Here is a 25,294-nt window from a genome sequence, read left to right on the forward strand (position 1 = left end):
AAGAAATAGAAAGGACAAATTATTTCTATAGAAAACAAGCGTAAGACAAAACATATGCATAAATTATATTCATGAAAGCAGGTGGAAATACATTATAATAAAAAATATATAATAGACATGTAGGTCGAAGTAGTTATGATCATTCCTCTGCATGTGTAAGAATTTATATGTAATTTACATTGCTGTGTTCAGAATTGCATCAACCATACGAAGAGCACAAGACAGACGTAGCTGGCAAGCTTTAATTAGTGAAGAAAATATTGAGCAGAAAGAGCTGAATACTATGCTATGCATTACTGAAATAAGAAAACATGAAAGGAAAGAATCTATATTCTAATCTAAGAGGCAACACACGAGAAACTGAGGAGCCGTTGTGAAGGCAGAGTCTCAATTCCACATCCTAAGCTAACCTTACCCCGCGAAGTAAGTTACGCACATCCTCTGCAGTCGTTACTTTTTAAGGACGTCAATTTCAGAAATTACTGTGTGACAGCAATGAATTCGTCAGCCAATCGCAAGCCTATGGAAACGATGAAATTCTGAAGTACCCAAGTACTTCATTTGTGAAGATTAGAGAGAATATTCGAAAGGAACAAGTTACGGACGGTAAGTCTCGCGAGCTGTCAGCCGTTCATTCATTCAGCTGCCTTCTTCCCCTACAGGGGAGGAACTACCTAGTAGCTAATTTGGAAAATGAAATTAGCTACTAATTCTCATCGTGAGCAGACGTGGCCCATTGCTATTTAAGCCCTATCTTATTAGAAATTCAAATTAAACCCTTTTTAGGTACTACTAGGTAGCTAGCTTTACCTACTACCTAGCCTATACCTAGCTACTACTAGGTAGGTAGGTAGCTAGGTAGTTACTACTAGGGCTAATGTACCTAAGGTAAAAAACCGCATGGTACATGGGTGGACCATGTACGATCAATGTGTACAACCCCAAAAAAAGTACATTATAACGCGTCCTGACACCAGAGTAGAGTTCTTTAGCTCCGTTTCTCACCAACAAGAAGTCGCGTCTGATGCCCATCTCTGATGTCAGGACGCGTTGTAATGTACTTTTTTTGGGGTTGTACACATTGATCGTACATGGTCCACCCCTGTACCATGCGGTTTTCTACCCTATGTACTTAATCAGGACCAGTAGGGGCTGGGCCTGCGTCTGATAAGGCGCCCTGTAGGTTATAAGGACCTGCGATATGATGCGCTAAGGTCAGTTGGTATGACTCCCATCCTCGTTGGAGTATCATGGACCTGATGATAATTCTAAGTTCATTCAGTATCTTCTTTCTGATGTAAGGTTTTGGTGTTTGAAACACAGATTACAAAAATAGAATCATTCTTCTATCTTACATCGTGAAGTGTGGGTAAGGTTTGTCCTCCAATGGAGAATGCTAACTGAAGTCTGACATACAAGTTGGTTTACAAATCATAGGTGAGCAGACAATAGCTTGTCATACGAACATACACACAGATGACAATAGATTACAAGTCACATAGGACTGTCTGGGGTTATAGGTCAACATGGTTTCTCAAGCAGAAAGCTTTGTCGACGGTTTACAAAACAATAGATTTGATGACCACAGATGGCTTGCAAACCAGGACGCTGATTGATACAACACGTCAAGGCTTAGCCTACATTATCTTATCTGTTCCGATCACACTCCTGCAAGCACACCGGTTGACCCCTTGGGTCACAGGTTTTAATAAATCATAGTTTTTAGTTTTTATAGGTATATGGAATAACACATTCCATATAATTATATGTAACACATTGACCTATACTACTTCCCACTAATGCAATAGGGAAAGGACAGGATTCTCTTGTTTTTCCTAAATTTAGTTTTCAGACAAAATTCTCTGTTGTTTATGGCCCTTTCAGCCTTTGCCTTCTTATGCCAAACTGTGTTAGAGGTTGCAGGAGTGATTTTGTTCCTCTGCTCATTTATCAGTGACCATTAGGTAGACCAAGAGGTCAGCCAAGACCTCTCTAGGGTGAAGGACCACTTAGATACTATTGTTCAGTTGAAATTGAAAGTTACACTAATGACAAAACTGTCCTACATTGAACAGTAAATATATCATATAAATTGCCTCTGAGACCATTTGATTTGGAGTTGAGAAATGATTTTGTCAGCTCAGTATTACTGTATTTTTATGAAATTCATATGTACTCAATTTATGATATTGAGTTTTTATATTACAATACTATTGTTGTGTTGTATTTCTGTTTACAGTATCGTCCTTCTATTGGTTTGTAAAAGCCAAAAGAGAAGATTATAGGTTTAACCCCTAATGTATGGGAGCCATCATATGAATTTCATAAACAGGTTTTGGGTGGTGGACGGGCTAACTCACAGTGATTATTAATATTACACACCATACAATTTGGATGAATTTAGCACAAAAGACGTTCAGAGCACTTCAATGGTCTATAAATGACTTGTGGCAACTGTGGTATCTCAGCTCAGGGAGTCAGACGTCGCTCTCAGTATGATCTTAGACTTGGGGAATGTTTTTCCGCTATCTGTCCCATGATACCTTTATTTATTTGCTCATAGTCCTTATCTATTATGATATTGTGTGAGCTGTAATTATAATTTTACAAAATAAAATTATTCATTAGAAAAAAATGATTTGGTAAAAATTATGAGTGGTTTGTAAAAGACGGCCCCACACAGGGTTGTAAATATAGTCACTTTACTTTCTGTGGAAGGTAGGGAAAATGAAAACAATTTTTTTTCCCTACACCATGTGCATATGCATATCTTCCTCTTTCCCTTGATTTTTTTCCCCCAACCTTAAAGTTAGCCCAGTGTGGGGAGGGGTGCATGCATGATATATATTTAGTCCATCCCTTAAGGGTTAAATATCAGGGAAAAATGCAAGTTACTTGAAATATGTGGATTATTTTGTCATGTGTAGCTTTGATCAATAGGTTATTGTTTAAGTTTTATATCACCAAGATTCTTCATAAAGCTCTCTTAACAGGTAAATTTTTCAAATATCTTTCATGTTACAGGCTACTGCACAGATGGGAGATGTGAGAAGTTGGTGTCTGAGATTGAACTCGGACAAAGTTACTGAACGAAGGGTGACAAACAAAGGAGGGAGGGCATAACAAAACTAAAAAGTTACCTTAAACTTAATTTATTTACAAGATTTAAATACATAATGTACATTGAGTCAAGGTTCTGGGTGGCAGAAACACACAAAAATTATAAGCTAACAATATGTAAAACCAGTTTAAGAATCAATAAAAATACACCCTTCAATAACAAAGCCATGAAAATCATAATCTAAACAATAAAAAGAATCACAAAATAGGCTAAATAAGGGCAATAACAATCTTTAAATGTAATAAATAGAAATAGGCAGCGTAATACATAACTAAAATTGACACTGAAGCAGCATAATGATACTAAGAGCAAAACGGGAACACTTCCTCAAACAATGAGGACAACAGTCCAATGCCGGACGATCAAGATAGAGCCGATACGACAACCACCTCGTCCTTGGAGACAATATGGACATCCTCCTCGAATGCTGGACGATCAAGACAGAGTTGATGCAACAACCATCTCGTCCTCAGATGCAGTATGGAAGTCCTCCTCGACCACTGGACGAAAACGCGTCACTGCTGCTGCCCAGTGAGGTCGCACTCGACACATAGTCCTCTTGACGACGAAAACACAATAATGCTGGCCAAAGGCTGCTGACCTCCACTCGTAGACATACATTCGAAGACATACACCATACGAAGACTTCAATTAAATAACCAGGTATCCAGTACCTGACGCTGCCTCATGCTGGTCCACAGGTAATCATACCTGACTGCCTCTGACTGACTGGTTGTTCTGCCCTCCAGAACCTGACTGGTTGTTCTGCCCTCCAGAACCTGACTGGTTGTTCTGCCCTCCAGAACCTGACTGACGAAGTTTGACGCCATCCAACAGACGTCAACTCGCCAGCAATTAAAAAACAAAAACAAAGGAGGCAACAATCCACCAAGGGAACAATCGGCAAACGATTGTTCCTAACACCTCCCCACCTAACAGAAAAAAAAAATTATCATTATTAATTTTTTTTTACAAAGAAAATACTCTTCCCCGATGCTGCCACACCCCCGTCAGCCAAAACAGAACCAATCCTGGCAAGGTCGCCAATATTAAGATCTCGACTCTCGAGATCGACAGGTTCTTAAAAATAATAAACAATTGGGCTGTAATGACTGACGACAGGTGACAAACAAAGGAGGGAGGAGCATAACAAAACTAAAAAGTTACCTTAAACTTAATTTATTTACAAGATTTAAATACATAATGTACATTGAGTCAAGGTTCTGGGTGGCAGAAACACACAAAAATTATAAGCTAACAATATGTAAAACCAGTTTAAGAATCAATAAAATACACCCTTCAATAACAAAGCCATGAAAAATCATAATCTAAACAATAAAAAGAATCACAAAATAGGCTAAATAAGGGCAATAACAATCTTTAAATGTAATAAATAGAAATAGGCAGCGTAATACATAACTAAAATTGACACTAAAGCAGCATAATGATACTAAGAGCAAAACGGGAACACTTCCTCAAACAATGAGGACAACAGTCCAATGCCGGACGATCAAGATAGAGCCGATACGACAACCACCTCGTCCTTGGAGACAATATGGACATCCTCCTCGAATGCTGGACGATCAAGACAGAGTTGATGCAACAACCATCTCGTCCTCAGATGCAGTATGGAAGTCCTCCTCGACCACTGGACGAAAACGCGTCACTGCTGCTGCCCAGTGAGGTCGCACTCGACACATAGTCCTCTTGACGACGAAAACACAATAATGCTGGCCAAAGGCTGCTGACCTCCAACTCGTAGACATACACCATTCGAAGACATACACCATACGAAGACTTCAATTAAATAACCAGGTATCCAGTACCTGACGCTGCCTCATGCTGGTCCACAGGTAATCATACCTGACTGCCTCTGACTGACTGGTTGTTCTGCCCTCCAGAACCTGACTGGTTGTTCTGCCCTCCAGAACCTGACTGGTTGTTCTGCCCTCCAGAACCTGACTGACGAAGTTTGACGCCATCCAACAGACGTCAACTCGCCAGCAATTAAAAAACAAAAACAAAGGAGGCAACAATCCACCAAGGGAACAATCGGCAAACGATTGTTCCTAACACGGCCCCACACAGGGTTGTAAATATAGTCACTTTACTTTCTGTGGAAGGTAGGGAAAATGAAAACAATTTTTTTTCCCTACACCATGTGCATATGCATATCTTCCTCTTTCCCTTGATTTTTTCCCCAACCTAAAGTTAGCCCAGTGTGGGGAGGGGTGCATGCATGATATATATTTAGTCCATCCCTTAAGGGTTAAATATCAGGGAAAAATGCAAGTTACTTGAAATATGTGGATTATTTTGTCATGTGTAGCTTTGATCAATAGGTTATTGTTTAAGTTTTATGCATGACACTTACCATGGCAGGATATATATAGCTTATCCTCTTGACGCACTGGCAGAATTTCAAAAACAAAACTCGCGGCAACCGCTAGTACACTGGTAGTTCAGGTGATGGCCACCCCGCTCCCGTGGCGCTGGTACTTGGAACTATTCCCGTTTTCCTCAGATTTTCTCTGCCAGCCGAACCGGCAACATCGTTGTTGGTTCTCTGTTGGAATTTCCTGCTCGTTATCTGACTTTTGGATATTGGTATCGTATTCACGAAGTTAGAGTGGCAATCGCGATTGGTTTGGATTTTGTCTAGCATGTCTGATTCAGGAAGTATGTTTAGAGTTTGTGTGAAAGAAGGGTGTAAGGTGAGACTGCCGAAATCATCGGTAGATCCACATACTATTTGTAAGAAGTGTCGGGAGTTTGTATGTACGTGGGACAATAGGTGCAATGAATGTCAGTGTCTGAATGAGAAAGAGTGGAAGGCTCTTATGAAGTATGTGGAGAGATTGGAAAAAGATCGGGTTAGAAGATCTGTATCTAGGAGTGAAAGATCGGGATCTTCGAGTAAACCTTTGGATGATTCTTTGCATGTGTCTTCTCCAGCTCATTCACATGTAGATGTAGCACCTTTTCCCCAGGTTTCTCCTGCTCCAGTTGCTGTATCTGAGGATACTACTGATCCACAAATAGTGAAAGTGTTCGCTGCCCTTGCGTCCATGGGAGACCAAATTAAACGTTTAACGGACAAAGTGGAAGTGTTTGGTGACAGTGTTGTGGAGGGGGCGCCTGATCGTCTCTCTCGTGCTCCTAGACCTAGACCTCTGTCAAGCTCCCAGACCCAAGGGAGAAGGCATGTCGACAGTCGAAGGGAGGCGAGAGGGGTTGACTTGCGATCAGTCGTCCCTTCAGGCAGTCCTGTTGATACGTCCCAGGCTGCTGCAGTACGCCATAGAAAAGGCGATACTGGGAAGTGCCGTTATTCTTCGGATAGTTCGGCCTCGGGAAGGAGTAGGCGGTTCGCGGAGGTATCGCGTCCTCTCAAGAGGTCATACTGTCCGTCATCTTCACAGGAGGAAAGGGCTTTCGAACAGGAAGGGTGGAGTAGCCCTGAGATTTTTTCATCGGAGGATGAAGAGATGATACCTATCAAAAGGAAGAGGATTTCACGTCGGTTGGAAGTTCGCTCGCCGCCTCGTGTGAGCCCGGTGCGTCCTCGATCTCCTCATCATCAGGAGTCTCGTAAGGAGGCGGGAACGAAGGAGGTGCTGCGGGATATGCAGCAGAGATTGGCAGTAAAATTGTGCAAATCATGGTGGGGATGAAGCCCGAACAACCTTCGGTTAGACGTAAGGACTCGTCTCTCCCGGTTTAAGTCCTCCAAGAGGACTCAGGACGTACAACGCGATCCAGGACGCAGTGCGTCCTGTAAGAAGGACGAAGTTCAGGACGCAGGACGCAAGAGGAGAAGTGATGGACGCAGGGTGGACGCTTGCGTGCAGGAGGACGCAGGACGCAGGCGGCAGCAAGTCAAAACATTGTCTCGACAAGGAAGAGAGGAGTTTTATAGGGAGTCAGTGCCGCATTCGCTTTCTAAACAGGATCTGCATAAGGACTCTGATTTGGAGAATCAGCAGGATCTTGGTTTTCAAGATATTTCTTCGCAGGAGGAAGAATTTGCGGAGAGTACGGAAGAGGACAAGACGGAAGCTCCTTCTTCGGACTACAAGAGGCTAACAGAGTGCCTTCTTTCTCTGTTTGAAGGAGATTTTCAACCTTCAGGCCCGCCATCGCCTTTGTCGCAATTTTCGAAGACGAAGAAAGCCAAGAAATCGTCGTTTTTGAAAATGACTTTGTCCATTTCGGCCAAGAAAGCCCTTCAACGCGTAAATGAGTGGTTGAAGGAGAAGAAAGAGTCGGGGAAGACTTCTTTTGTATTTCCTCCGGCTAAGTTGGCTTCGAAGTCTGGTGTTTGGTATGCTACGGGGGAAAGTCTTGGCCTGGGAGTACCTGCCTCCTCCCAGGGAGACTTCTCCAACATAGTGGATAGCTCCCGTAGACATGCTTTGCATTCAGCCAAAGTGTGGTGGACTTCTTCGGAGTTCGACCATTTACTCAAAGGTATCTTTAGGACTTTTGAGGTGTTTAATTTTCTTGACTGGTCGTTGGGGGCCCTGGCTCGGACTTCGGAGATGGAAGAGTCGTCAGTATCCGAGTTGTCGAGAAGCATCATGTCCTGTATAGATAAAGCCTTGAGAGATGGAGCTAATGAATTGGCTTCAATTTTCACAGCAGGCGTCTTGAAGAAAAGACATCTCTTATGCTCGTTCGCTGCTAAAGGAGTGTCGAACGCGCAAAAGTCGGAGTTGATGTTCTCTCCTCTGTCAGGACAGCTCTTCCCTCAAGAGATCATTAAGGACATATCTCTCTCCCTCACTCAGAAGGCTACTCAAGATCTTCTTACGTCATCTGTGAGGAAGTATTTACCTTCTAAGGTCATGAAGAAGACTACGAAAGATACGAAGACAGCACAGCAGCCCTTTCGGGGTAGGACTTTCTCCCGACCAGCATTTAGAGGGAAAAAGAAGGTTCCAGCCAAAAGAGGTGCTAAAAAACTTCAACGAAAACAATGAGGCAGAAGTCCTCCAGACTTGTGTAGGGGCCAGACTTTTGGACTTCTGGGAAGTCTGGCAAAACAAAGGAGCGGATCCTTGGTCCGTAAAGGTAGCGAAGGAAGGGTACAAGATCCCCTTTCTCAAGAAACCACCTCTCGCTACAGCTCCGAGAGCCCTAGGGGCTCATTACATCGATTTAGAGAAGAGAGAGGCTCTTTGGCATCAGGTCGTCACCATGATGGGAAAAGGGGCAATAGAACCGGTTCTGGATCACGAATCCCCCAGGTTTTACAACCGTCTGTTTCTAGTACCGAAATCATCAGGAGGTTGGAGGCCGGTACTGGACGTAAGCCAGCTAAACTTGTTCGTAGAAAAGACCAAGTTTACGATGGAGACGAACGATTCAGTACTGGCAGCGGTTACGACCAGGCGACTGGATGGTAACACTGGACCTTCAGGATGCGTACTTCCATATTCCAATTCATCCAAGGTCCGGAAATATCTGAGATTCGTGATCCAGGGAAGGATTTATCAATTCAAAGCCCTGTGTTTCGGGTTGTGCACGGCGCCTCAAATTTTTACAAGAATGATGTCGAATGTGGCGAAGTGGCTTCATTTGGCAGGAGTCAGAGTCTCTCTCTACCTCGACGATTGGCTCATAAGAGCACAATCAAAACAGCAATGTCTGGAGGACACGAACGTAACATTGGATTTAACCCAGCAACTGGGTCTGATGGTGAACATGGAAAAGTCACGACTGATCCATCTCAGGAAATAGTTTATTTGGGGATTCGGATATCCTCAGTGACTTTTCGGGCTTTTCCGTCACCCGAAGGCAGACCATGTGTATACGGAAAGTGCAAGAATTCCTATGAAAGACCAATGCTCAGCGAGAGAGTGGATGAGCCTGCTGGGGACACTCTCTTCGTTAGAGCGGTTCATTTCACTAGGGAGACTTCACATGAGGCCCTTACAGTTCTTTCTGAACGAAGTCTGGCCAAGAAGATCGCAACCAGATTCCTTCCGGTTTCCAATTCCTCCAAAGATAAAGGAGGAACTAAAGTGGTGGCTAGTTCCGGAGAGGTTGTCAGAGGGTACGTCACTCCAGCAGAGGAACCCAGACCGGATATTATTTTCCGACGCGTCAGACGCAGGCTGGGGAGCGACGCTGGGCCCTCGGGAGGAGTCAGGCCTTTGGAGCGAAGAAGAAAAGGCATGGCACATAAACAGGAAGGAACTGATGGCGATCTTCTTGGCTATGAAAGCGTTCAGACCGTGGATCAGCGGCAAAGTAGTGCAGATCAACGCGGACAATACCACAGCTCTGGCGTATATACGGAAACAAGGAGGAAACCCACTCGTTGTCACTTTGCAACCTGGCGAAGAGATTCTTCTTTGGTCGCAGAAAGAAAACGTCACCCTGCTCACCAGGTTCATTCAGGGAGAGAAGAACGTCAGGGCGGATCTGTTGAGCAGGGACGGACAAGTGCTTTCCACGGAGTGGATGTTGCATCTTCAAGTATGCCAGAGACTGTGGAAGCTCTGGGGCACTCCAGTAGTGGATCTTTTCGCTACCGCGGCGACGAAGAGGTTACCGAACTATTGTTCTCCAATCCCGGACCCTCTTGCAGTCGCAGTCGATGCCTTCTACTAGAATTGGACGGGGCTAGATGCGTACCGCTTTTCCCCCGTTCAAGATTTTAGGAAAGGTAATGAAGAAATTCAGGGAAAGTCGAGGAACAAGGCTGACCCTGATAGCCCCATACTGGCCGGCCCAAACGTGGTTCACAGAGGTACTGGAATGGACAGTAGATTCCCCGAGAAGTCTACCCACGAGAGTAGATCTTCTCAAACAACCCCACTTCGACAGGTTCCACAAGAACACCCTCGCTCTGGGTCTGACTGCGTTCAGACTATCGAAAGACTTGTCAGAGCGAGGGGGTTTTCTAGAGAAGCAGCGAAGGCAGTTGCAAGAGCACGAAGACCATCGACTATCAAAAGTGTACCAGTCGAACGAATGGGACAACTTCCGTAGATGGTGCAAGAATCGGAAGATTTCTTCATCCAGTACCTCTGTGACTCAGATTTGCAGATTTCCTGCTATACCTGAAGAAAGAACTAGGTTTGGCCTAATCAGACGATTAGAGGCTATAAGTGTATGTTGTCGGCAGTGTTTAGACACAGAGGTTTAAACCTGTCCAATGACGCAGATCTTAGAGATCTCCTCAGATCGTTTGATACAAAGAAGGATCGACGGTGCAGAACCCCTTCTTGGAATTTGGACGTCGTTCTCAAATTCTTGGAGACGGATAAGTTCGAACCTATGGACAGGGCGCCGTGCGAGAACTAACTAAGAAAACTATTTTCTTAGTAAGCCCTTAGCTACAGCTAAAAGGATTAGCGAGCTGCAAGCTATTGACAAGCAAATAGGTTGGAAGCACAACAAAGCAGTTTGTTCTTTTCAACAGGAGTTCTTAGCAAAGAATGAGAATCCTTCGCATCCATGGCCAAGATCATTTGAGATTGAAGGACTGGCTGATACTGGTAGGTCAAGAACAAGAAAGGGTTCTTTGCCCAGTAAAGAGCCTTACGGTTTTTTACGTAGAAAGAACAAGAAGCATTAGGGGAACTTCATGTTCTCTGTGGTGCTCTGTTAAAGATCCTACTAGACCTATGTCTAAAAACGCAATGGCTTTCTTTGTAAGAGAAGTCATTAAAGATGCTCATTTATGCTTTGTCAAGAAGAATGCTTCGGTTTAATTAAAAGTTAAAGCTCATGAGGTGAGAGCAGTAGCTACGTCCTTAGCATTCAGGAAAAATTTAGCCCTCAAGGACTTATAGAGTTCAACGTATTGGAGGACAAACTCTGTGTTTGCCTCTCATTACCTTAGAGACGTGAAGACAACTTTGATAATTGTCAAACGTTAGGCCCGTATGTATCCTCAGGTACAGTACTGGGCAAAGGAGTTTCCACCCCATAAACCTAATAACATGCTAGGTTTTATTTTAATTAGGTTATAGTGTTTTTATGGTTGTCTGAGGAGGTTTAAAGACCAACTCAGTCTGGTGATTAGTGTGTATTATATGTGTGTGTGGTTCAGGTGACTAACTTTCCTAGCATGAATGCCCGTGGTGAATGAGGGCTAGGGTTCTCTGTCAACGAATTGGTCACGTCCAGTTGTCAGGCCCTTATTGTTAGCTTTCTCAACAAACAGGTCACGTCCTAGTTGAGAGCTACTAAGGTTTAGCAGGCTAAGAGGCAGGACCTACGAAGTCAGCTACCTTAGCAGGTAAGGAACATAATACATAGTTCTAAAAAATTTGGTTAAATTTTTGAATTATGACGATGTTGCTGTCTATGACCCACCTCCAAATGTGTCAATCAGCTATATATATACCTGCCAGGTAAGTGTCATGCATAAAATGGTATTGTTATGATACAATAAAGTTTTATGCATACTTACTGGCAGGTATATATAATTAAATTCCCACCCTCCTCCCCTCAGGAGACAGGGTTCAGAGAAAATCTGAGGAAAACGGGAATAGTTCCAAGTACCAGCGCCACGAGCGCGGTGGCCATCACCTGAACTACCAGTGTACTAGCGGTTGCCGCGAGTTTTGAAATTCTGCCAGTGCGTCAAGAGGATAAGCTATATATATACCTGCCAGGTAAAGTATGCATAAAACTTTTATTGTATCATAACAATACCATTTTTATATCACCAAGATTCTTCATAAAGCTCTCTTAACAGGTAAATTTTTCAATATCTTTCATGTTACAGGCTACTGCACAGATGGGAGATGTGAGAAGTTGGTGGTCTGAGATTGAACTCGGACAAAGTTACTGAACGAAGGGTAAGGAATACTTTCTCGAATAGTTTCAAATATTTTGTAAAACTTGTCAGACTGTATTTTAGTGAATCAGATTTCATTGGTAACCAACAAAATTTTAATTATGGAAATGACAAGCATACAGGAATATGAAGTGAAATTATTGTATATGTGAAGTATTGTTGTCAAATGCTGAATGTGAACATTAGTAGTTGTAAAATAACTAATTCTGCAGTAAACAGATAATTTTTGTGGAAAGGCTTTCTTAAGAAAGATGTTCCTCTATAAGTGACAGGTTAATCGTTTGGAAGCTCAGTTCTCAGAAAATTACCAAATTTTGTTGGGCAAAGAAACACTGACACATCACGAGGTGCTTAATTGGTCGCCTGCTATACAATCTTTTATTGTTTTAACCGCTTACCAGCTGGCAAGTCATATCCTATTGTTAAGACCTCAGGTTTGTTAGCTATGAAAAATACAAATTGATTAAAATTTTATCATATTTTCCTATTTTCATAAAACTCATTCATTGTACCCAGTATACTTAAAGCTGTCGTTCACAGTATGCGTTTCATTTGCATGATCCTTGTTACAGTACATCTGTAGTATATAAGCTATATTTTAATGATTTTCTCCCCTTATTTTACTAATATCCTTACCATTCTGCTGTAATGCTTATCTTCATGAAAAATTTCATTGTGTTGGAGGGTTTTGTAAATCCACATTGTTACGTTCTGTCTTAAATCATTATGTACTAAGATTTCTTTTGAGAAAACTTTCTTGTTTAGAAAGAAAATGTTAACCTTCAAAAGGTAAAGGAGCTCTGTTGTTTGCTATGGTTGCCCCTACCTAGTAGCAGAAATAAATAGTAGCTGTCATTGCTGGGATTATGTTAATTTTTTCATTTTAGGTGCCCTCCTTGATGATCATTTAAGTAATTTAACATTTGTTGTGTTTTTAAAGTAGTACCTCCAAATTTTTTTGCCTCTTGGTGGATGATGCCAAAATCCTATGACAAATGCTTAGTGAAAGAAAGATCACAAAATCAAAATTTGGGCTTAGGTAAAAGTTATCCAGTTTTTAACCAAGGAAGTTATTTTGCTTTGTTATCTCTTGTGGCTTTGTAAAGTTGGAAAACTGAATTCCTTTGAGTGATAGATTTATGTAAGAATGTTGAGTAAATTTGAATCAAGATTCAGGGTCATTTGTTGAGTTTTTTTTTTTTTTTTGCATTGTAGATAACTGAAATCTCATACTATTTCTTTTTCTGAAGATTTTGATGAAACTTGGAACCGTTGTAGAATGGAATATATTCTGTTGTAAATTTTAAAAGGTGTTGGGATTCCCCAGAATTGCAGGTGGTTTGGAAACATAAAATTTGGTTTGAAGACCCTCAGTAGGTTTGCTTTTATTAAAACATTATGGAAGATTTTTTGGAATGTTAAGCAGTACCTTCAACATTTGTTTATTTAAAAATTACAAGAGTGTAATGATTTCTCCCATATCCATGTTTCAGTATTTGCTTTGTGTTAAGGAAACTTTGAGAACTTGCTATTGGATTTTGTTGGAACAACATGAAAACAATTTTAGTGCGACATTATTTTATTGCTAGGGAAACTGTCCCCCTTTATAAAGTATAATGGGATTTTTCAGGAATTCAGTATTTCTTATGAAAAGGCCTGTTGTATATTTTGGAGAGAGCTCTCAGTTGAATGTTTTTTCCTCTTTGTGACTATTTAAGTCTTGTTCATTTTATCTCATAGTTTCTGTGAAGGAGGCTGGTGTTTTCTGCCTTTGACAACAATATTAATATCAAGAAAGTTTTGTCTTACTGAGGTTTCAGCAATGTTGCAGTATTGCAGTACTCTTTTGGATCTTATATGAAATATTTGGTGTACAAACTTCTCACCCTTCTTATATTTGAGTTTCTTTTTTCACTGGTGACTTTTAATCCAGAGGCTGATGTATGGCAGTTTTAGTTTGTTCCACACAGCACTGCATTTATATTTTAAATGACTTTTGTTAAGAATTCCAATGGACATTTTGGTATGTTAGATCAGGAACTCAAAATATTTAGCAAGGTTGTGACCAATTCAAATATCTGAAAATATATACTGCGCTCAATTGAACCATTGTCTGCTTTTTTTCCAGAAAGCTTGTGACCATTTAAAGCACCTTCTCAAAGATGAACAAGTGTGGCGACCTCTAGATTGCAAGCCCTCGGACGCTTTCAAAACTGGGACCAAGTCTTCATTTATGCCAAAACTTACTTCCACAAGGTAAAAACTTTTTTTTATTTTTCTAGAAAATATTTTTGAAGGAAGAAACAATTATTCAAGTTAGTGGAAATTGGTAATGTTAGTTTTGATAAGAGATGGGTATATGTATTTTTTTTTAGCATTATTCCCAGTTCTATTTTAACACAATGTAAGAGGAGGGAAGTTTAATGTTATGAGGAAAACCATCATGGGTGTGATTTACCATATGAGTGATAAAAACAACAAGAATATGGCAGTTAAATACGAAACTACTATGCCCAGAGGACAGAAATTTTTGCATAAAAGGTCTCAGTGATTATATCTCTCACCCAGGCAGTTAAGAAAAAGACTGAACGCAGTAGTGTGGTCCTTGACCAGTTTTTGCCCGATATACACACGCGTTGCCAGATCTCATAAGATTCCTTGCTTTTCATCTACGATTTAACCGGATCCAGCTAGGCGCTAGAAAATTATCCTGTTATTAAGACCGAAGTTTGTAGCTATGAAAAAATACAAAATGTCGTAGAAAATTTGTCATTTCAAATAAACAATGGCAAAGAAATCATGGAATTTTAGTATCTTTTTTATATCTTTTTTGTAACCATTGTATTGGTAGATAGAGGTATATATTTGCTCATAAATGTACCCAGGGGCTGCTGTTGGTTTTAGTGCTTATCGTTTATAATTGTATGTCAGTTATAATTGTAAGTTTGCAAAGAAATATAAGAAAAAATATGTATAATCCAAAAAAGTTACTGCATCTTCAATATCAGTAAATTTACATAGATAAATATTTTGCAGCAAATATGCTCAGAATTTGTTACTAATTTTATTTTTATCTCTTATGATATTGTGTTAGCTGTAATTATAATTTTACAAAATAAATAAAATTATTAGAAAAACATGTTTAACTTGGTAAAATTTATGATTGTCTTGTAAAAGATGGCCCACAAGGGTTTGTAAATAGTAATTTTCAACTTCTTGTGGAATTTAGGGAGAATTTTTTACAGTTTTTTTTTTGTATGGGTGAGAAATTGTAGGTCTAATGCAATTCAGCTAGCGCCAAAGGGATGCTACTAAGTGTATTGTGTACCATGTATGGTCTGCTTAATAAGGAACATTTAAGCTGTACCCCTAATTTGTGGTATGCTGTACTCCAGTGGGAGAGCAGACCTTATTTTCCTAGATTTTTTCACAGTGCTTGGGAGAGAAGACCTTATTTTCCTAGATTCACCAGTGCTTTTATTTTCTTTGAATCTTGGTTAGTTTACCTAATGCAGTATCCCTTAAGTGACAGGTGCATTGTTGTCTGCCTTTTAGTTTTTAAAGTGGGGCTGTGTCCTATCATCATAGGACATCTCTGATGAGTAGCATACTGATCTTAGGTCATCATAGGACATCTCTGATGAGTAGCATACTGATCTTGGGTCATCATAGGGGATCTCCTCTTAGGACGTCTCCTCTGTTGGAAATGCGTGTTCCTTTGGCAGTGCGAAGACATCTCTGTTTACAGTGCAATTCCTTTGACAGTGCACAAATTAACAGTAGGATGTTTAGAACATATCTGCGTAGAGCATATTATCATAAGACATCCCCTTGGGTTATCCTGTTGTCTCCTCTGTATACGTTCTTGGAAAAGACCCATGTTAGACCTCTTTGCTGCACGGCTCAGCAGGAAGTTAGAGGTCTGCTGTTTAATGGTCCTAGATCCATTCAAGGGGGAGGGGCAGAAGACTCCCTTCTGCATACTGAGAACCTGGAAGCTCACTCATTTCCTCTGTTCTGCCTGTTCCATCATATCCTAAACAGAGTACGTAATGGGTTCCAAAGTGTTAGGATGACCTTAGTAGCTCCTTGTGGCCCCAAACGGAGTGGTTCCAGGGTCTTTTTCTCTTCTCTCAGCAGTGCCGAGAGAGATTCCATCTTAACACAACCTTCTCCGCCAACCTTGTGGAGAAATACCACCAGTCATTACGATCTTTATCTCTTTATGTCTGGAGTCTGTCCAGTATCTCTTTCGAGCAAGAGATCTTTCTTGCTGAGCAGTGACTCAGATGTAAGGCTACTTCCGAGGTTCTTTGTCAGCCATGTACCAGAGGAGCCATCTGCTGTGATTGGTGTCATCGAAAGGATTTCTGTTCAGTAGATAAGGATTTTCTGAATTTTTCTCAGAACAGAGGAAATTCTTTCTGTTTATATTGGCAAGGACTACAGGGCTGCCTAATGATTAGGTCTTCATCTGAAGATGTGGACTTTACTTTGCCCTGGGAATTCCCTATGTGGTTCAAGATCTTTGAGCTGTCTTGTTCATCTAGGGAACTCAAATCTCCTACGTGGGACCTTACTCTGGTTCATAGTAGTCTCACATGAACTCCACTCGAGCCTGTGCATCTGTTGTCTTGCAGGAAACTGACTTTGGAAACAGTTTTCCTTCTGACCTGGACTTCCTTGGAAGAGTTGGAGAGCTCCATGGTCAAGATTATGATGCAAACTCATAAGGGGTTGGGGTCAGTAGCTTTCCAATTTGTCCTGGCATTCATGGCTAAGACCCAGATTTCATCGGTTCACGATGACAGATTTGCTTCCTTTTCCGTTCCTTATAGCATGAAGTTTATCAGCAACCTTGAAGAGTTACTGCTTTGCCCCATCAGAGCACTGTGTTGTTATGTAAAGGACTTATCACCTAGAGCCTAGGTGTTGTAGACTTTATGTTAATATGGGCCAGGCCAAGGAAGAGGTGTCCTAGAATACCCTTTCGTTTATCTATGAGGTGATTAGGCAAACTTACGCCTCGTCAAGTTCTGTCACCAGTTCTGTCCATGCAGGAGCACATGACATCAGAGCAATAAATTCCTTACTGGCATTTAAGAAGAACTTATCTGTTCATAGAATTTCAAATGATGGTTCCTGACTGCATCAAACTGCTTTCACTTTCTTCTACCTGAAGGATCTTGCCCACAGATCCTTGGACACTTTTTCTTGAGTCCATTGTTGGCTGGTCAACAAGTGTAACTCATTCAGTGCTCGTGGTGGGACAGTTTGTATCTTGTCTAAGATGATTGTGTGGAGTAGGGAATGAGTGAGATGTCTGGTCTCGTTTCTTTCCATTTTCACCTTTCTTCAATACCTATGGGCGGTTTGAAGAATAGACACATCATATGCTGGAACTGGCTTGATGCAGGTGAGTATTGCAGCCATACTGTTACTGCACTTTTCATGCTCCATACAACATGCAAATCTGCTTCTCAGTAGCTTCAACTCTCCTCTCTCCAGCAAAGGGAGTGAGGGCGGGTGACAACCCCGTTTCTTGTGACTAACATGGTTTATTGCTTAAACAGATATAGTTCTTTACGATTTTGTATGTGAGTGAATCTGGACATGTTTCGTTGTATTTAAACCCAGTGGCCTTGGTGTTAGATATCCACATATCTAACATCTCAAAGGCTTAGTTCCTCTTCTTTAGAATTCTCATTTCTAAGAAAATGATTAGGTGTGCCAAACCTCCAGCCAGTTCAGGATTCTCATACCTCCCTCCAAGTGGGAGTCTATCGTATTGTTAAGACCAAAGGTTTGTTCTGCATATAAACAAAAGAAATTTTTTTTTATTAATTTTGTTTTTCATATCTAACAAACCTGAGGTCTTAACATTTACTACCCACATCTAGCCACCCCTCTTATGTTTCATCCTGGATTGGAAGAAAGACTGATGCGTCACTAGGTTCAAATGTGGTCTCTGACTCGGTTCCACCTCAACTATATTGGAAGCTAGATGCCACAGATTCTTGCATTTACATTTTTTTTTTGTTTTTAACTGGTTTCCAGCTGGCACCAGAAGATTTATCCTACTGTTAAGACCTCAGGTTTGTTAGCTATGAAAAATACAATTTGTTCATGAAACTTACCTGACAGATATATATATAGCTGCATTTTCTGAAGTCTGACAGAATTCAAAAATTCGCGGCACACGCAGTGGGCGGCCAGGTGGTAGCACCCACCCCCGCCGTGGGAGGCGGATACCAGGAACTATTCCCATTTTCTATTCATATTTTTTCTGTCGCCGGTCGGTAAACAACTGTTTACAGACCTCCGCCTAGGATTTTGAAAACTTCATTAGCCGCTTAAGTATCCTAATTATTCTTTCGATTATCTTGGATTTGTGGCTAGGCATACGCTATCGTAAATTTTTTCATTGCATTTGATGTCTGAAGCTAGTTAGCCTAGTTTCAGACTTTGTTGTCTGCATGGTAAGGTGAGGCTACCGGAATTTTCGGTAGACACTCACTTAGTAGATATGACATTTACATGTTTTCTTTGCATAAGTTCAATGTAATTAGTGTAATGTGTGACGATTACGGAAGAAGCAGGTTTCATGTACGCATTTTAGAGCGTGTTAGATCAGGAGTTTTCCTCCACAGTAAACAGAAGTTAGAAAATAATGAACCTTCTAACCTCCTGTAGTTTTTATTTTTGCCTAACCCTGTGGTATGGGCTTACGGGCCTAGAAGAAGTGTCTGCTAGAGGATTACATCAAGTAATCTTAGACTAAAGTGCTCGCTCTCCAATCAGTGTTGTGAAGTGTAGTGCCCCTTGTGTTGTGGAGGGGGCGTCAGATCGGCCCCATAATGCCTCTAGGCCTGGACCTCTGTCGGACTCCCAGGACTCAGGGAGAGGGCATGTCGAAAGCCGCAAGAGGGTTACGGGGGCTTCCCCAACCGATCTGGCGTCCCTTCGTCAAACCCTTCCCGCAGAACCTGTTGACGCTTCCCAGGCTGCTAAAGATCGTGCACATGCACGAATCTTGAAGGATTGCTTCTCGTCCTCCGAGGCGTCCTCCACGCGCAAGGGTTGGAGCTCTCGGAAGGACTCGCGCCCTCTAAGAAGCTTTAGAGAAGAGGACGCTTCACGTCCTCTCTCTCGTTAGGAGGGAACGTCAGATCGGGCCCCATAACGCCTCTAGGCCTAGACCTCGTCGGACTCCCAGGAAACCAGGGAGAGGGCATGTCAAAAGCCGAAGGAGGGTTTACGGGTTTTTTCATGCTGATCTGGCTTCCTTTCGGCAGGTCCTGTTGTCGCTTCCCAGGCTGCCGAAGATCGAGCACGTGCACGAATCTTGAAGGATTGCTTCTCGTCCTCCGAGGCGTCCTCCCCACACAGGGGTTGGAGTTCTCGGAAGGACTCGCGCCCCCTAAAGAAGCTTTAGAGAAGAGGACGCTTCACCTCCTCTCTCTCGTCACGAGAGGATGAAAGAGTAAGAGACCACATTTTCCCTTTTAGAAGAATGCACTGGCTCTTTTCCTAAGGGACATTTAAGGAGGCTCATTCATCTTGCCAGAAGAGTGAATTTGATTGACCTCCTGCGAGTGAAACGCTCATGTATACATCATTTATACATTATTAAGGAGGCTCATTCATCTTGCCAGAAGAGTGATTTGAGCCTCCTGTGAGTGAACGCTCATGTATACATCATTTATACATTATTAAGGAGGCTCATTCATCTTGCCAGAAGAGTGATTTGAGCCTCCTGCGAGTGAACGCTCATGAAGTTTAGAGCTGTTTCAACCTCGCTAGCATTCCAAAAGAATTTGGTAATCAAGGACATTCTTGATTCCACCTTTTGGAGGAGCAACTCAGTATTCGTCTCCTCTCCTCATGGGCGCTCCGTATACGTTATGTAACGTTTCGCCTTTTACTTCGAAAAAGCAAGCTGATAAGTTTGACGGCGGCAAGCTGCTTTGCACAGTCAAACAACTTATGTCTCTGGTCTGCATAAGAAGGGCAATTTAGACGTGAGGAAGCTTTTGGAGGTGCTCGACGTCCTGTAAGTAGAGACATTCTCCAGGACGCTCGGCAAGCACCTTGCGGAAGACGAAAGCCATACGTCTTCCTTTAGTGTTCACACTCTTCAGGAGCAGCGTGCGGCTCTCCATGGAGACTCGCATGGAGGACGTCCCTTAAAAATATTGCAACGTCATACGCAAAACGCGGTTCGTCATAACATTGAGATGTTTGGCAAGGTCGCTCGCCAGGACGCCTCTTGGCGGGCTTGCATGCATCAAGGCGCTCAACGAGTTCCTCTCTGGAACGTCGTTCAGAAGACTTGGTGTTCTCTGCTCAGACACGCCCTCGTAGCTAAGCAGGACGTTTTTTGAAAGGACGCTCAGCAGACGCCTTTTCTCCCAGGACGCTAAGCAGGACGCTTTTGAGGACGCGGCGGAGGAGCTTTTGAGGACGCCAGCAGGACGCTTTTTTGAGGACGCTCAGCAGGACGCTTATGAGGACCGCTTTTGTGGACATTCGCCAGGACGCTTCGGTGGAAGCTCGGCAGGACGCTTTGCGAGAGAAAAAGACTTGTTGAAGGCGTCTTATTTGCTGTTGAGGACATTTCTTTACAGAAATTTTTAAAAAGGATTCGGAGTTAGCGGAAAGACATACCCGAATTTTTTCTTCGATCCCTCTTTCCTCTTCATCGATTTCTTTGAGAATCGGGAAGATTATATACTCGGATTCCTGGGTGACTTTCGGTCATGTTAAAGGGTTTTCCCCTATTAGCAAAGTGCTAATAGTTTTGTCAAGTCAGGACGTTTTCCCCATTGTCATTTAAGTGGGGGACCCCTCATAAATGGGGTAGTATTCTCATTGTCATAGATTTTACCGTTTTTTATCGTTTAAGCGGATAAAAACTCATTAAGCAAATTTCGGAAGAGCTCTCATTCATTTTCAGAGGCTCATCCGGGGAGTAAGAAGAAAAGACTTGTAGACTAGATCCAGGAAGTCTTATGTCCAATATCATAAGAAACATTGAACGGTCTTTTCGATCCTCGGTTCTCTTGATGATTCTCTATTCGAATATTACTCCCTTTTCTTGGCAAAGAGTCTTGGCAAAGAGTCAAGGAGTTCTTTTATAAAAAGTCTCATTCATTAGAAAACGTGGACAGTCGGTTTCCCTTTCTCTCTTCCTCGTCGAGGAAAGATGTAGTAGAGAATTTGATGTTCAAATTACTACAATACTTATGTAGTTTATCTTTGCGTCGTTTTGCTAACGCATGGGTCAAGTCACTTTACGCATATCGTATTTACCTCGGCTGGATAGAAGCCGAAAGAACTGTTGTTCTAACTGTTATTTATTTGACACTCCCTTCAACCTTCCAAGAGTTTTCGGAGTAAGAACAACTCTTCAGGTATTGTTACGACAACACCAACTCAGCTTCTGTATTTAGCGAATTCTGTTTCGTTTAAATACGCCTGCTTGAGGAGTTCCTTTTGCTCGATAATATCATACCTATTCCTTCGTAAAGGGAGTAGCTGGCAACTCAGGCAGTTAGTATTCTGTTCACCATTGACGCGTTCCTTCGAGGAAGACTTCTCCTTCACTCTCTTTGATAGAGATCGAAGGTGGTCGATCTCCAATCCTTATTTTGTTTTCTGAATGGAAAGAATTTAGGATGGAGATCGTTGTTCAGAATCCTATAAAATATACTACTTATATTAACCTCGCGACATGATTCTACTAAGCAGTTGAATTGTCCGAGGGGTAGGCGCATATCCTATGTTTTTCTACGGATTGCGACTTAGACGAGAAGTATCTTTAATTGAACTGCAACTCGGGGTTGCCTGCAACCTCTCCAGGAGTTTTGTTTCAATTTTATATACTTATGGTTTTGTCACGACAACACCATTTCAACTTTTATATTTACCGAAATTCGTTTCGCCTAAATATAATTGCTCGAGCATATCTTTTATGCTCGGTGGTTCTAGCCGAACGCATTCCTTTGTGGAATATGGATTACCTGGCAACTCAGGATGACGAGTCAGCGGGAGCTCAGGCTCTGCTACTGCGTATTGAACTGCCTGTGCCACTGCCTGATAGCCGCTCAGTATCAGCTGGGCCTCCGAGATGCACGGTTGTTTTATGTCTCTTCTCTCTCTCCCCTGCTTTGATTGACTACCGAAACCGTATCTCTGCCCAACAATCTTGGACTTAGGTCTCTGATTAAAGGGGATTCTCGCAATTATGAAGGACCATCTACTGCTGTGACGATAGATTCCATCGCCTTCGATATTGCGAGAATTTTCAAACAGAGTATCTCTTAGACTTATTCATTTTACTGTTTACCGCACGGTACAGAAGTCTGTACAAGTCTCCCCTCCCGCTACATCGCACTGATAATCGAATGATTTTGCAGACATCTGAGCTTTTTTCTTTAAAATATCTCATATTCGTAGGTGTTACAATTGTTCATTGTTCATCCCGAATTAACAGATATGTCATAAGACATCAACCTACCCTCCGACCTGACAGCTCTACTTCCAAATGTTCAGCCCATGAGAAGCAGTCCTTCAGGCGGCTTTCCCCTGTGTTTTCATTACTGAAGAACGCCCCGCTTTGCATTGCTTAACTACGACTTCTCACCGGACAGCAATGAAATAGCGGTTAGCGTTTTCAGTCATTTGTAAGCACAGGTTCAGAATCTTGAGAATCCTTCTCTCGATTCGTCTGTGAAGACGTAGGTTGCATTCAATATCTACCTTCGTCTTCAACGGTACATAGCGATAAGATCTTCAAGAGATGGCAGTCTCTTGGCCAAGGCAAAGCAGCTGCCTATTTTCAGTGTTCAATCGGAGGAGGCCGTTTCTGGAGAGTAAGTGAGGAAATGACTATTCCTCCAACTCGACCTCTGTGAATTTCCTTATGGTTCTATCTTTCCGTCTGAAGTATGAGATAAGCTAGAAGTCCTAACTATTGTAGAATATGCAAATATGTTGTTGACGGCCTCTAGGCTCAGAGATTCGGTTCTGTCAAACAACAAAGCTTCACGATCTTTGAGGTCTGTGGAGATCTTGAAATTCTCTGGATCAAAGGTTCCGGCATGGAACTTAGACGTAGTCTGAGTTTCTGATGCAAAAGCATTTCGAACCTATCCTTTCTGCGAACTTAATACATTTGACCAGAAAGGCTAATATTCTAACCGCTTCTAGCCACGCAAAGAGGGTTAGTGAGGTTTTAGCCATCTTCAGAGGTTTGGCTTTAAAGGACATAATGCGGTCTGTCCTCTAAGCCTTCCGTTCTTGATAAGAACGAAAACCTGTCTAACCCTTGACCCGAAGGCTTGGAGACCAAGGGTATGGCACAAATTATTGGGCAAGGGCATTAGAGTCCTGTGCCCTGTAGGGTCTCTCAAGTTTTATCTTGATAAAACTATAGAAAGTCAAGGTCAACGACAATCTGCGGTGCTCCGTAAAAAGACCAGACTGGTTCATGTCCAAGAACACCCTGGCATTATAGCCAAGGAGTTCTTTTAAGAGGTCTCATTCATTATGTTGGCATAAAGATTTGAGATTTTTTCTTAATATGAATGCTCAAGAAGTGAGGGCGCGGCCTCGGAAGCATTTCAACAGAACATGACACTCAGTAACATCCTGAGTGCCACGCTTTAGCGAAGCAACTCTGTGTTCGCTTCACATCTCGACAATCTGCGGTGTTCCGTAAAAGACCAGACTGGTTCATGTCCAAGAAAACCCTGGCATTATAGCCAAGGAGTTCTTTTAAGAGGTCTCATTCATTATGTTTGCATAAAGATTTGAGATTTTTTCTTAATATGAATGCTCAAGAGGTGAGGGCGCGGCCTCGGAAGCATTTCAACAGAGCATGACACTCAGTAACATCCTGAGTGCCACGCTTTAGCGAAGCAACTCTGTGTTCGCTTCACACTCCCGACGGGATGTGAAGACGACATTTGAGATCTGTAAGTCGCTAGGACCATACATTTCCGTAGATATATTATTGGGGGCAGGAAGCAACACGAATCCTATCCTATAGAAAAGGGATAGGTGTGCTTTTAACTTTGAAGGGTTGGTCGCTTGAGGCGCGTTCCTTTCCTTTAGCCTAGAAGTTATGGAACTAACTTTGATAGGTTAGGTCAGGTGGTGGTTTTAGCTTCGTTGCCCTCAGAAGTATGGTCATATGGTCTAGTCACATTGTGGTCACGCCCCCGTTGACAGATCATCTAGAGCGCACCAGCATTACAGGTCTCTACCTCGCTGGCAACTCTAGTAACGCAGAAGCAGACTTTGGTGACAGTAATCACGAAGTCGGCTATGCTAACAGGTGAGGAACCAAGATGTATATCATCTACTTAATTTAGTTTCCCAAAAAATCCTATTCTGTCTCTTCCCACCATCCGAAGGTGGGATTCAGCTATATATATATCTGTCAGGTAAGTTTCATGAACAAAAATGTTATTGTTATAATACAATTAAGTTTGTTCATACTTACCTGGCAGATATATATAATTAAAGTGCCCACCCACCTCCCCTCAGGAGACAGTGGCACTGATAAAATATGAATAGAAAATGGGAATAGTTCCTGGTATCCGCCTCCCACGGCGGGGGTGGGTGCTACCACCTGGCCGCCCACTGCGTGTGCCGCGAATTTTTGAATTCTGTCGGACTTCAGAAAATGCAGCTATATATATATCTGCCAGGTAAGTATGAACAAACTTAATTGTATTATAACAATAACATATTGATTAAAAATTTGTCATATTGCAGAAACAAATCCACAGTCATTATATGTAGTACATATATTTAAAGATAAATCTGTACTGCAAGCTTTTGGGAAACTGTTCGGTTCTCACTTTTATCTTTAAAAATATGTACTTATAAATATTGTATAAAATGCAGTAGGTGTCATATATTTTTCTCTGTGGTTACTTTGATATAAAACCACTGTCTTCTATATAAGTTTGCTGACTTTAAGGTGCCATGGCCCAATTGACTTGTTGTCTTTACCCTTTTTTATATATTCTTTTTTTTTAAATTTGTATTCTGTAGTAGTAATAGGAGAGAAAGGCAATCACTTGCACTATTCAGACTCCGAGTTTAAACAAAATTCAACTGTTTTTGTGCTTATATCTGATATTTTTATTTTTCAGTTAATCACAATTCCAGTAAATTAATTTTTGACAGATGCTCGCTGCCATTTATGTTTGGTATTTTTTTTATTTATTTCACATTAAATTTCTGAGTCCTAAAATTCTTTGCTTTCATAAATGAATGTTATACTGGGGTGCGTCACCTGTCACTAAATTTTTGCATTTCTCCTTCAGCCTGGCATAAATTTA

The 25,294-nt window shown here is 41.9% G+C and overlaps 1 protein-coding gene and 1 long non-coding RNA gene across 2 annotated transcripts in view; both read left to right on the plus strand.

Moving 5' to 3' along the window:
- Positions 1-384: 384 nt before the first annotated feature.
- On the plus strand, positions 385-14,111 carry LOC135224732 (uncharacterized). The gene is made up of 3 exons (XR_010316815.1): positions 385-606; positions 3,025-3,096; positions 14,068-14,111. It is a non-coding gene; the product is annotated as an uncharacterized LOC135224732 (long non-coding RNA).
- A 14-nt stretch (positions 14,112-14,125) lies between these two features.
- LOC135224733 (serine-protein kinase ATM-like) overlaps positions 14,126-25,294 on the plus strand; it is a gene marked incomplete at its 3' end in the record, with an annotated part of 185,357 nt that continues 174,188 nt past the window's right edge. Inside the window, 1 exon segment of the mRNA XM_064264046.1 lies at positions 14,126-14,195.

Source organism: Macrobrachium nipponense, chromosome 12 (genome assembly GCF_015104395.2).
Source record: "Macrobrachium nipponense isolate FS-2020 chromosome 12, ASM1510439v2, whole genome shotgun sequence".
Classification (NCBI taxonomy): domain Eukaryota; kingdom Metazoa; phylum Arthropoda; class Malacostraca; order Decapoda; family Palaemonidae; genus Macrobrachium; species Macrobrachium nipponense.